Here is a 12,483-nt window from a genome sequence, read left to right on the forward strand (position 1 = left end):
TACTTTCCTCTTTGCTGTCACATCTTGCACTTTTCCTTTCTATCACATGATTGTGAAAATCTCTGAATACATAGCCATACAAAGATATGGTTACTATCACTGGACAGTGAGCTCTAGATATACTGGAACCCTGTCTCTAGTTCACTGTGGTATCCCCAAACCACAGCACAGGGTCTCAGATATTGTGGAATTGTAGAACTCGAATAATTTTTGCGGACTAGTACAATTAACTTCATTCAGGAATGTGCTTAAGGAAATGCCCTAAGGATTGAGGTAATGAGATGACCCCTGAAGAAACTGCCAGTTACAACCATGACCTGTGTTACTAGCTTGCCATATCACTTCCCACTACTTAGAAAAAGCGGGCATCATTTGGAAAATGAAAACTAGCCTGTACTCCCCCACCCAACCCTCAAAACTACTTTACCCTACTTTATGAGTTTTGTTATGTATATCTTTGTTCTCATATGCATTTGTTTTACATCCATTCCTTCTTTATTCCAAATACCCATCGGAAAGCCAGTGCCACAGAGATCCAGGTCCTCAGAGACCGTTAGAAAAAATGAAAACCAAAATGAATTACCAACAGTATTGGCAACAAGACAGTCTCTGAACCAGACTGGCCCCAATCTGCTCAGTCACCAAGGCATTTCCACCCTGATGACTATGATATCACCATTCCAGAATTTGAGTTCAGGTGGGGCCCAACTCAGAAACCTGAACTTTAGGAAAACAAAGAATCTATTGTTATGCAAATTGCTTTAAACACTGAAAAAGAGAGGAAATGAAAAGATAAGCAAACACAGACTGCATAATGCCACCTGGCTTCTAAAATAGTTCCCTCTACAAAGTTTCAATAGGATGTCAGCTCACTGGAAACGAAGTCTCTAATGACAGAGAAAGTGTTTGACTCAAATGATTTCATTTTCTATTTTGGTAGCTCTTGCAATGGTGCCATTGTGCTTTCAGAGAAAAGAATAACAGGAGACCCTGAATGGTTTCCTTGTAGGGACAGAAATTTCTACTTCTGTTGCCAAATGGGCAATCAGGCCCTGTGCTTATTCAACCAGCACCGATAGTGTATCAGGCACAGTGCTTGGTCCTAGGGCATAAAGTATGGAGAAGAAACAGAAAGGCCTTGTTTCCCTGGAGCTGGCAGCCTCGTATGAACACAGTCCAGCTTAGACATTACAAACACGTTTGCCTTGCTGTTGTAACACATGCAGTATGGCACTTTGTGCTTCACAAAATCCTCTCAGATATATCACTTTTTTTTTTTCCTTATCCAACAACCGTGTAAGAACAGCATGAATGTTAAGACTTCCTTCTTTTCTAAAATGAAAGGAAGGCTCAGAGCCCAGAAGAACTGGCCATAAGTCGCATCAGTCATGTTCTTTCCATTACACCAATAGCAACAAAAAAGCAAATGTTTAATAGCATTTATAAATGCTTTTTCACACAATACCATAGTGAATTCTTGCAACAAATTTATGATTCCCAATTTAAAAAACAAAGGAAAGAGGCTCAGAAGTTGAATAACTTTTTTAAGTCATTCAGGAAAAAAAAAAAGAGAGAGAGAAGGATTGAAGTAGAGATTCGAATCTAAGCAATGTGACTATATGTGGCATTTAACCAGTAATTGACCGACAACACAGCATAAGTTGGTCATATCCCTTATTTTAATTGGAGCAACTATTAGTAGAGTCAATTTAAAAATAGAGTACTGAGGTGCACAGAGGTTTAGAGCCACATTCAAGGTCATACATTTCAAAGTGTTGAAGTTAAAGTAGCATCTCAATTCCCAAGATGTGAATTCAACTCGCTTTTCCACGCGACCAAAGGTTCTCACCCATGCACAACTGAAAGAGAAGGAGAGAGACCATCAGGTCTACACGGCTGCTTCATTTCATGGTGAATTGAGAAGTCCCCTCATACTGGACCTAGACTGTCAGCACTCTGGGTAAAAGTAAGAGCTGAAAGTAGAACATTTATAGTCAGAATGCTCTGGTCCACCCAACACCTCAGAGGTACTGGAGCCCCTATTCTAAATGAAATTTGAGTCTCACCAATGTGTCAAAGTTTGCCAATCGAAAGAGGTTGACAGCTCCTGCCCTTTCAAAGAAAAATGTTAATAGAACAGCTCTCATTAGTAAGAGTGTAATTAACTGGAGCTACATTTGGGTAGAATGTAGGGTTAATTCAAGAGAGAATCAGCTTTCCAGGTGGCTCAATGGTAAAGAATCTTCTTGCCAAACAGGAGATGTGGGTTCGATCCCTGGGTCCAAAGATCCCTAGAGAAGGAACTGGCAACCCACTCCAGTATTCTTGTCTGGAAAATCCCATGGACAGAGGAGCCTGGTGGGCTACAGTTCATAGGGTCACAATGAGTCAGACATGACCAAACCACTAAACCATCAACACCACCAAGAGAGAATCAGGAGATAAAATGCAGAGCAAGATTAACTCCAAATCATCCATCCATCCAAAAAAAAAAAAAAAATCACTACTTTCTAAAAGACCAGAACTGTTTAGTCCTTGGGAACAAAGATGAACATGAAAGAAATAGTCCCTGACCTCCAAAACCTTACCATCGAGTACACCATGAATATACAACTCAGTTTACACTTCTTTTTCTGCAGGTGCTAGAAAGCTGTTGAAGGTTTCCAAGAAGGAAATGATTGGATGGCAGCTATTCCTTCCACAGACTCAGAAATTCTGAGTTGAAAAACTTACAAGTTATAAATACCCTCCCCATTGGCGTTCATAGCTGCAGTCACATATGGCTGTTCAACACTTGATATGCAGCTAATCCCAGATGAGATGTGTTCTAAGTGTAAAAAGCACACTGGATTTTGAAGATTTGTTATAAACAAAAAGGTAAGATATCATTAAAACTTTTGAAAATAACGATTAACAATAGATATGGTAGCATTTCTGGTACACAGTGCTCCCTCATTATCTATGGAGGGATACCAAAAACAGTACAGAAAGCCAAAATCTGCTCAGGCTCAAATCTCCAGTTGGCTGTCCATATTGACAGATTCCAAATCCATAGATTCAACCAATTGTGGCTCAACACAGCTCAAGATCTGAGGTTAGCTCAATATGTGGATGTTGAACACAGAGTTTCAGAGGACTGACTGTATGGGGTTAAGTACATTACTAAAATTAATTTTATCTGTTTGATTTTTTTAATGTGGCCATGAGAATATGTCTAGAATATGTGGCCACTAGAAAAGGAAAGATATAACCATTGGAATGCAGTTTCAAAGAATAGCAAGGACAGATAAGAAAGCCTTCCTCGGTGATCAGTGCAAAGAAATAGCAGAAAACAATAGAATGGGCAAGACTAGAGATCTCTTCAATAAAATAAGAGATACAAAGGGAACATTTCATGCAAAGATGGGCGCAGTAAAGGACAGAAATGGTATGGACCTAACAGAAGCAGAAGATATTAGGAAGAGGTAGCAAGAATACATAGAAGAACTATACAAAAAAGATCATAACCCAGACAACCACAATGGTGTGATCACTCACCTAGAGCCAGACATCCTGGAATGTAAAGTCAAGTGGGCCTTAAGGAGATCACTATGAACAAAGCTAGTGGAGGTGATGGGATTCTAGTTAGAGCTATTTCAAATCCTAAAAGATGATGTTGTCAAAGTGTTGCACTCCATATACCAGCAAATTTGGAAAACTCAGCAGTGGCCACAGGACTGGAAAGGTCAGTTTTTATTCCAGTTCCAAAGCAAGACAATGCTAAAGAATGTTCAAACTACTGTACAATTGTACTCATCTGACGTATTAGCAAACTAAGGCTCAAAAATCTCCAAGTCAGACTTCAACAGTACATGAACTGTGAACTTTCAGATGTTCAGGCTGGATTTAGAAAAGGCAGAGGAACCAGAGATCAAATTGCCAATGTCCACTGGATCATCAAAAAAGCAAGAGAATTCCAGAAAACCCTCTGCTTTTGCTTCAGTTATGCCAAAGCCTTTGACTGTGTGGATCACAAACTGGAAAATTCTTTGAGAGATGGGAATACCAGAGCACCTTTCCTGCCTCCACAAAAATCTGTATGCAGGTCAAGAAGCAACAGTTAGAACTGGACATGGAACAACAGACTAATTCCAAATAGGAAAAGGAGTACGTCAAGGCTGTATACTGTCACCTTGCTTATTTAACTTATATGCAGAGTACATCATCCAAAATGCCAGGCTGGATGAAGCACGAGCTGGAATTAAGACTGCCAGGAGAAATATCAATAACCTCAGGTATGCAGATGACACCACCCTTATGGCAGAAAGTGAAGAAAAACTAAAGAGCCTCTTGATCAAAGTGAAAGAGGATGGTGAAAAAGTTGGCTTAAAACTCAACATTCAGAAAACTAAGATCATGGCATCCCATCCCATCACTTCATGGCAAATAAATGGAGAAACAATGGAAATAGCGACCGACTTTATTTTTTTATTTTATTTTTTTTATTTTTTATTTTTTTAGAGTCAAGTGAGTGATGTTGGGAAAGATTGAAAGCAGGAAGAGGAGAGGACGATAGAGGATGAGGTGATTGGACGGCATCACCGACTCAATGGACATGAGTTTGAGTAAACTCCAGGAGTTGGTGATGGACAGGGAGGCCTGGCGTTCTGCAGTCCATGGAGTTGCAGAGTCAGACACGACTGAGTGACTGAACTGAACTGAACTGAAAGGAAAATACACAGTATTTGTTTTTCTTTGTCTGACTTATTTCACTAAGCATAACACCTTCCAGGTCCCTCCATGTTGTTGCAAATAGCAATATTTAATCTTTTTATGGCTAATATTCAATTGTGTATATTGTTTCATCATTTTTAAATAGACACACTTCATAAGTAATGCTTATAAGATCAGAATTGACTGTGATTCCTTAAGAATTTTAAGTTCTGCCACATATGGGGTAAGATAAAATAAAGGTAGCTGCAAATGAATCTTTTTGTTATAGTATCTTTTTTTTTTTTTCAATGCCATTCTCCCAAATCTTCCCACCCTCTCCCTCTCCCACAGAGTCCATAAGCCTGTTCTATACATCAGTGTCTCTTTTGCTGTCTTGTATACAGGGTTATCGTTACCATCTTTCTAAATTCTATTTTTATGAGCTCCAAAATCACTGCAGATGGTGACTGCAGCCATGAAATTAAAACATGCTTGCTCCTTGGAAGAAAAGCTATGACCAAACTAGACAGCATATTAAAAAGCAGAGACATTACTTTGTCAACAAATGTCTATCTACTCCGAGCTATGGTTTTTCTAGTAGTCATGTAAGAGTTGGACCATAAAGAAAGCTGAGCACCGAAGAACTGATGCTTTTGAACTGTGGTGTTGGAGAAGACTCTTGAGAACTCATCGGACTGCAAGGAGATCTAACCAGTCCATCCTAAAGGAAATCAGTGCTGAATATTCATTGGAAGGACTGATGCTGAGGCTCCAATACTTTGGCTATCTGATGTGAAGAACCGACTCCTTGGAAAAGACCCTGATGCTGGGAAAGATTGGAGGCGGGAGTAGAAGGGGATGATAGAGGATGAGATGGTTGGTTGGCATCATCAACTCAATGGACATGAGTCTGAGCAAGCTCTGGGAGTTAGGATGGACAGGGAAGCCTAGCATGCTGCAGTTCATGGGGCTGCAAAGAGTCGGACACGACCGAGCAACTGAACTGAACTGCTGCTGCTGCTAAGTCACGTCAGTCATGTCCAACTCTGTGTGACCCCATAGACAGCAGCCCAACAGGCTCCTCTGTCCCTGGGATTCTCCAGGCAAGAATACTGGAGTGGGTTGCCATTTCCTTCTCCAATGCATAAAAGTGAAAAGTGAAAGTGAAGTTGCTCAGCAGTGTCCGACTCTTTGCAACCCCATGGACTGTAGCTTACCAGGCTCCTCCATCTATGGGATTCTCCAGGCAAGAGTACTGGAGTGGGTTGCCGTTGCCTTCTCCGAACTGAACTGAGAATATGTCAATTAACATATGTGGCTTCACTGTGTGTCTTTCAGACAATGCTGTTCTGTAGAATTCCTGATAAATGTTCAACTAGGCTTTCTTGAAATCTCTCCAGACTGAACATTCTCCTGTCCTTGAGAAAATCCATTCTGTGGCTTCAGGCTGCATATTAGAAATAATTTTTTTTAACCATAAAATGTCTTTCTGCATATTTTATACATTGAAAATCATGATGCTCTATGGCAGTGGTCCTGAGCCATTTTAGCACCAGGCACTGGTTTCATGGAAAACAAATTTTCCACTGACTGGAGGGCATGGGGGTGTCAGGTAAGCATGATTTTAGGATGATTCAAGCTCATTACATTTCTTGTGCGGTTTGTTTCGATCATTGTTACATCAGATTCACCTCAGATCATCAGGCATTAGATCCCAGAGGTTGGGGACCCCTGCTCTATGGCGTTCTTCCAACAGTAACCCTCAACTATCTTTTATCTCCCCCCACTTCCATTTTCCCCAGGTCATCTAATCTTCCCTTGTTCTAAGCAAATACCTCCAATTAGTTTATTATTCCTTGCACAGTATGTTTTCTGGGTCTCTAATGATCCCCATCGCTTTTCTCTACACATTTTCTCAATTATCAGCATTCCTTCAAAAAAAAAAAAAAAAAACACAACTTTTCTAGTTGTCTCATTGGAGGTAACAGTATATGATGGTAAAATGACCCTTAGATTAGAAGTTAGAGATAAGTTATTTCTCATCTCACTCACCCTGTGCAACCTTCTATAAGTAATTTCACCTTGTGAGCAAAAGCTTATGAAAGTGAACTTAACAGGGAAGCCAAACTAGAAGGAAAAAAGAAAAAATAAATAAATAAAAAATGTTCCACATACAACCTCAACAGTGAACCTTTATTTTTAATAGCTGAGCATTCATGTCTCCTGCTAATAGAACCCATCTTCTCCACTTTCAAACTGTGCCATTTTTCAGTTGTTGGAGGGAGGAAGAGTAGGTTCACCCTGTCCCTCAGCTTCAGGGAAGACTGAGGCCAGGATTGGAGAATCAGAGGCACAGAAATTGGTTCAGTGACCAGCACAGTACTCAGCTGAGGCAAGTGCATTACATGGAGATAGCCTGCTGTAGGAGGATGCTAACAGGGGAAGCAGAACTCCAAGACTTTGGGGTGGAGGGAAGGACCTGATGATGCAATTCACATTATTGCAACCCCTGCTTACAGCTGTGCTTCAAGTAAAGTACTTTCTGGCCTTTTTTTTTTTTTTTTTTTTTTTAAAGAAACTGAATTCATGTATTTCTTTTTTCCCCTAACATCAGTTTGAGTCTACAACCAAGAGACCTGTCGCACTTTTTTCAGGAACTAAAATGCTTCCAGATCCTCGACCTCATTTCCAGACTTTTGATTTGTTGTATATGTACCTGGCCTCATGAATAAGCAGTGATGTTCTGCATATCAATATGGAAGGATAGGAACTTCCCTGGCAATCCAGTGGTTAAAACTCCATGCTTCCTGTATAGGGGGCACAGGTTTGATCCCTGGCAGGGAAACTAAGACACTACGTGCAATGTAGACAAAACAAAAAATACACACAGAATGACAGACATGTTGAGTGGTAAAAGTCAAGGATGGTAGAATCCTGATTCTGCGTCTCTGTCCTTTTCTCTTAAGCAGTGTTATCTGTCAATCTTTCACCCATGTCATGGAAAAGCTACATGGTCAATGCTTCATTTAGTCAGCTCATCTTTTCATATTAAAATGATACTTGCTCTATAGTGTGGCAAGTAATTAAGTAACATCACAGCATGCCTTGTTTTATAAAATCAATGTGTGTGCAGAAACAAACTGACTTCCATTAGGATTCACAACCCACTTGATTTTCACTTCTCATGGATCTTCAGTAGGCAACATCTTCCAACACTGCTAGTTCTCTCCTCTGCACCAACCACCACCCCCACCCCCTGCCCGGCCCCAGGTCCTAACACAGGTTTTATTGCAGCATTCGAGATCTAGAAAGGGCTTTAAGACATGGTTGCTTAATGCCATGACTTTATACTATCAGTGTAAAAGGATTTCTAGAGAATGGGAAGTGACTTTCTCAATGTACAATACAGTTGGAAACAGAGCCTAGATAAGACTTTTGTGCTCCCAGAATATGGTATCATATAGCAGCTGTATTCTAAGTGGAGTCACCTGGTTAGAGGCCTCTTTGGGTAAATCATTTCCCAATTTTCTTCTTTCACAAGATCATTTAACTGCATCTCAGTGTTTGTTTATAAAGTGGGCTTAACTCTGTTTGGGTGCATAAGCTGTTATTATTAATAGGTGCATGATGAGTGTGTGTGCTCAATCGTGTCTAATTCTTTGTGACCCCATGGACTGTAGCCCCCTAGACTCCTCTGTCTGTGGAATTTCCCAGGCAAGAATACTGGAGTGGGTTGCCATTTCCTTCTCCAGGGGATACTCCCAACCCAGGGATTGAACCCTTGTCTCCTGTATCAGCAGGTGGATTCTTTACCACTGCACCACCTGGGAATCCCACTAATAGGCCTAATCACTATTTATGGACCAGGCATCTACTACGTGCTTATGAATCCAATCTGGCTTAATCGTTATAAGTATCTCTGAAGTTGGTATTCTAAGGTTTCCCTTTTTTATAGAAAAGGAAGTTGAGATTTAGAGAGGTGATGGAGATAGCCTAAATCAGATATCTGATAAATATTGTCAACAGGATTCAATTCAATTTCTAGCTCTGACTCCAGAGCCTGAATTTTTAACATGAATATTCTGTCTTCTCAGAAAGATCAAGCAAATTTTTTCATTAGAACATGTCTGGAAACTGACAAGGCTGTAAAATAGAGTGATCACTTTCTGAGCCCTCACTGACCTGTAAAACATTTCAATATATCACCAGCTATGCTCAAGAACATCCCTGTTCAAGCCCTCTGACCCCCTATTTAAATGTATAATAAACAAAAGTCCATAATTCACTTACATCTTGCTATGTGTTCAATAGCTACAGAAGTTTTTACAGAAATTTTTAAGAGAGACAGAAATGTAAAACAGGAGGTAGAAGAGCAGAAGCCTCTCATTCCCACTGCATCTTCTGCCCTCACATGTTGCAGATACAGTTTCTATCTAGCTGAGTGTGTCCTTTACAACAGACTGTACCTAAAAACCCTAGATTGGCTGTGTGGTCGTTATCTACTGCTGTGTAACAAATTATCCCAAAGCTTAGTGTCTTAAAACAACATTCATTTTTGGCAGAAAGTAACAAACTTATTTTAGAATTCATATGGAAACTCAAGGGACACAGATAGCCAAAATGATCTTGAAAAAGAAGTTGGAGGATTCACAATTTCCAATCACAAAACTTACTACAAAGCTAGAGTAATCAAGAAAAGTCTGAAACTGGCATAAGGATAGCCATATAAATCAATGGAATAGAACTGAGAGTCTAGACATAAATCTCCCAGCTCAGTCATTTGATTCTTAATAAGGATGCCAAAACAACTCAATGAGGGAAAGGGCAGTCTTTTTAACGAATGGTTCTGGGGCAACTGGATATCCACATACAATAGACTGAAGTTGTGCCAACTTCACACCATTTATGAAAAGTAACTCAGAATGGATCAAAGGCCTACTATTTTATAGCTACAACTATAAAATGCTTAGAAGAAAACATAGGTCTAAATCTTCAAGATCTTGGATTAAGCCATGGTTTCTTAGATATGACAGAAAAAGCAATGAAAGAAAAAAGAGATAAACCTGACATTACCAAAACTGTAAACTTTTGTGCTTTAACAGGCACCATTAAGAAAGTAAAACAATACTACCTGAAAGTAAAACAACCTGATAAGGGCCTTATATCCAGAATATATAAAGAACCATTACAACTCAGAATTAAAGACAAAAAAGTGACCAAGGGTCTGGATAGACAATCCTCCAAAGAAGATACACGGTCAGTAAGCACTTGAAAAGATGCTAAACACCATTAGTTATCAGGAAAATGGAAATGAAAACAACAGTGAGATACCAATTCATACCCACCAGAATGGCAATTATCAATTGGACAGATAAGTGCTGGTAAGGATGTAGAGAAGCTCAAAATAGGCACTTTGGAAAAGTTTGGCAGCTCCTCAAAAAGTTAAACATAGAGACTTAGCTGTTTCATCCATACACACACACACACACAAACAGACCCAAGAGAGTAAAACATATGGAGCAATACCCATCTTGCTCAGAAGTCAAAAAAGCTGAAAGAAAAGGTAATTTTAGTTGCTACAGGCTCACCTGCTATTCCATGCCAACCTGCAACAGCTCAGTCTAAAAAGGTAAGATAGTTACAGTTCTATTTCTGACTTCCAAATCTCATTCAAAATGTCCTGCGGTCCATGCTAATCCACAACTAGGTACGAAAGGAAACTCCTGGAAGTTTCGTTTCAGTTTAGCTAGATTAGCATAACAAAATTAACTTCAATTATTATTAAAGAATTTGTGACTTGGGAATGGTGTTCAGTACACAAATTGTATTTCTGCAGAGTTATTTTTTTGCCAACAAAGGTCCATATAGTCAAAGATACAGTTTTTCCAGCAGTCATGTATGGATGTGAAAGTTGGACCATAAAGAAAGCTGAACACCGAAGAACTGATGCTTTTGAACTGTGGTGTTGGAGAAGACTCTCGAGAGTCCCTAGAACTGCAAAGAAATCAAACCAGTTAATCCTGAAAGAAATCAATCCTGACTATTCATCTGGTGACTTTGGCCACCTGATGCAAAGAACTGACTCATTAGAAAGACCCTGATGCAGGGAAAGATTGAAGGTGGAAGGAGAAGGGGACGACAGAGACCAAAATGGTTGGATGGTATCACTGACTCAACGGACAGAGTTTGAGCAAGCTCCAGGAGTTGGTGAAGGACTGGGAAGCCTGGCGTGTTACAGTCCATGGAGTCTCAAAGAGCCGGACATGACTGAGTAACTGAACATCAACAAGAAATGGAAACTTGTATTAAATACCCTGGTATAAATTTCTCTTAAATATCAGAAAGCTGCAAAGGGTATATTCTTTAAAAAGGGTTTCTCAACCTCAGCACTACTGGCATTTTATGTTTGGTAAATCTTTTTAACAGGGGGCTTTCCTATGCATTATAGAGTGTTCAGCAGCACCTTGGTATCTACAAATTAAATGGAGTTCTCACAATCAAAAATATCTTCAGACAATGCCAACTATTTCCCAGGGATCTAAAATTGCCTCCAGTTGAGAACTACTGCTTTGAATGATACTAAATATTCCAAAACAAAGATGCTATGTAAACTCAGGTCTAGCTGAAATTAGATTATATGTTATGCTGCTTATATATTTAATTCCCTGTGTGTGTGTGCTTAGTTACTAATATTAATTCACTACATTGGAAGAGATGCTGTCTGGTTGACTTTGAGTCAAAGCTTAATAGCAAGGCTCAGTTGGTCAAGGTCACTAGTTAAAAACTATGGATGTGTTAGCTTTAGAAGATCCTGTCTTTTATCTCAGCAAGGGGAAGGAGGCAGCAGCTCACAGATGGCCCAAGGCAAATCTATGCCTGTTTCAAGAAGTTTGACAACTAGTTCCCTTGGTACAAAACACTACAGAGATGACACTCTTTCAATAGTGAATTGTCTTTCTTGACCATTTCAAATTCTCTTTCATTATTATAAGCAAATTATGTTTTTCTTAAGTAAAATGGTTGGACTCAATCTTGTACTCTTAAATGGCCCACCCTGTAGAAGTTTCACCTATTTCAAAAGTGACTAGCTGTGCCAGATATCATTATCAAGAGAGAAGATTCAAGTGGTTACAACTTACCTTTTGTCAAATCATACTCTAATTCAAGGGCAGAAAACTCAAATATCTTCAGGGATCAATTGGAAAAGTTAAACGCACAGTGGTTCTTAGCAACTATAGTAAACTGGAAAGTCTGTTCCCCCCGCCTAAAATGGTATACAAACTCTGCTTAGAGATGTCATTTAGGAAAATGTGACTTTTTTTTTTAATTTTATGAAGCCAGGAGTCCATATATGTATATGAAATTAGCTGGCAATTAATTCAATTGTGAAAAATCATTACAAAACAATACCACATAGGGAGAAGCATGTGTGTGTGTAGGTACATGCCTGTAAGTAAAAGCAGGGCTCAGTTGGTAGAGATGGTGTGTATATATTTGTATGTATGTATGTATACATGAGGGCTTCTCAGGTAGCACTAGTCAAGAACCTGCCTGCCAATGCAGGAGACTTAAGAGATGCAGGCTTGATCCTTGGGTCAGGAAGATCCCCTGGAGGAGGGCATGGCAACCCACTCCCGTATTCTTACCTGGAGAATCCCATGGACAGAGGAGCCTGGCAGGCTACAGTCCATGGGGTCACAGAGTCGGACACAACTGAAGTGACCACATGCACACATGTATACATGTGTGTATATACACATGTGAGTTTGCCTGTAGGCTGCATTCACCCAT

Source organism: Bos indicus, chromosome 7, assembly GCF_029378745.1.
Source record: "Bos indicus isolate NIAB-ARS_2022 breed Sahiwal x Tharparkar chromosome 7, NIAB-ARS_B.indTharparkar_mat_pri_1.0, whole genome shotgun sequence".
NCBI lineage: Eukaryota > Metazoa > Chordata > Mammalia > Artiodactyla > Bovidae > Bos > Bos indicus.